Raw genomic sequence first — 976 nt, forward strand, 5'->3', positions numbered from 1 at the left:
TTTTTACCAATGAGAGTTGAACAATTATGAAGATTGGATGGGTCTAGAGCTAGCAACATACTGAAAATAAAACTCTTATAGGTATTGTTGGTAGGCCTATAAATGAGTGCAACTTTCTGGAGAATAGTACCTGTCAGAATATAAAATGCATATAACTTTGACCCAGCTATTCTACTTCTAGGAATAAAAAGTTATTGATAGTGAGCCAGTATTTATGTTAGATTAGATTCAATTCAGGGCAATATTATTAATTGAAGACAATCTAAAAATAGAGAAAACTAAATAAATATGGGTAGAATCTATATTTTGTGATGCTCTGCAATGACTGCAAAGATGTGACTAAAAAGTCAGTATGTGCTAACGTGGAATCATTTCCATGTTATATGAGTAAGTATAGAGTTTGCAGAGAGTATCATTTGTTAAAAATACATTGAGAAATACAAATATTTGCAAGGACATTTTCAAATAGACTTAATTGATTAAGAAGTATAGAATTGGATGGGCAGTGGGTGGGTTTTTACTTTTTACTCTATATCCTCTGTGTCATTTGAATTGAAAAACTCTGCTTATGTATACTTTTAAGAGAGCTTAAAAGTTAACTATCTTGACATCTCTAAGGAAAGCATAAGACAGATAGCAGAGAATTGAATTGTGTTATTACAGGAGAAAATGTAATATACTCAACCTTTCTCAGTAGAAATAATTTTTAGGTTGTCATTTTCTCTTTCAATATATTTTACTTCCCTGTAGATTATATCACTTCTTGACATTAAATAAGATGAATTAAGACAGTTCAAGAGAAGAATTAAAAAAATTGGTATTTTTTATAAACTTCATACATGAGTTTTATCTTCTTGAGGAAGCACACTCTGGCTATTAATTCTGCCTACATTTCAGTTACTTTGCAAGTGAATTTTAAAATATATAACAGAAACCAAGTTTGAACCACATTTTTGATGACCTTTCATAATTTGTT

The sequence above is a fragment of the Bison bison genome, unplaced genomic scaffold (assembly GCF_000754665.1).
Source record: "Bison bison bison isolate TAMUID 2011002044 unplaced genomic scaffold, Bison_UMD1.0 scf7180017857978, whole genome shotgun sequence".
In the NCBI taxonomy this organism is placed as follows: Eukaryota; Metazoa; Chordata; class Mammalia; order Artiodactyla; family Bovidae; genus Bison; species Bison bison.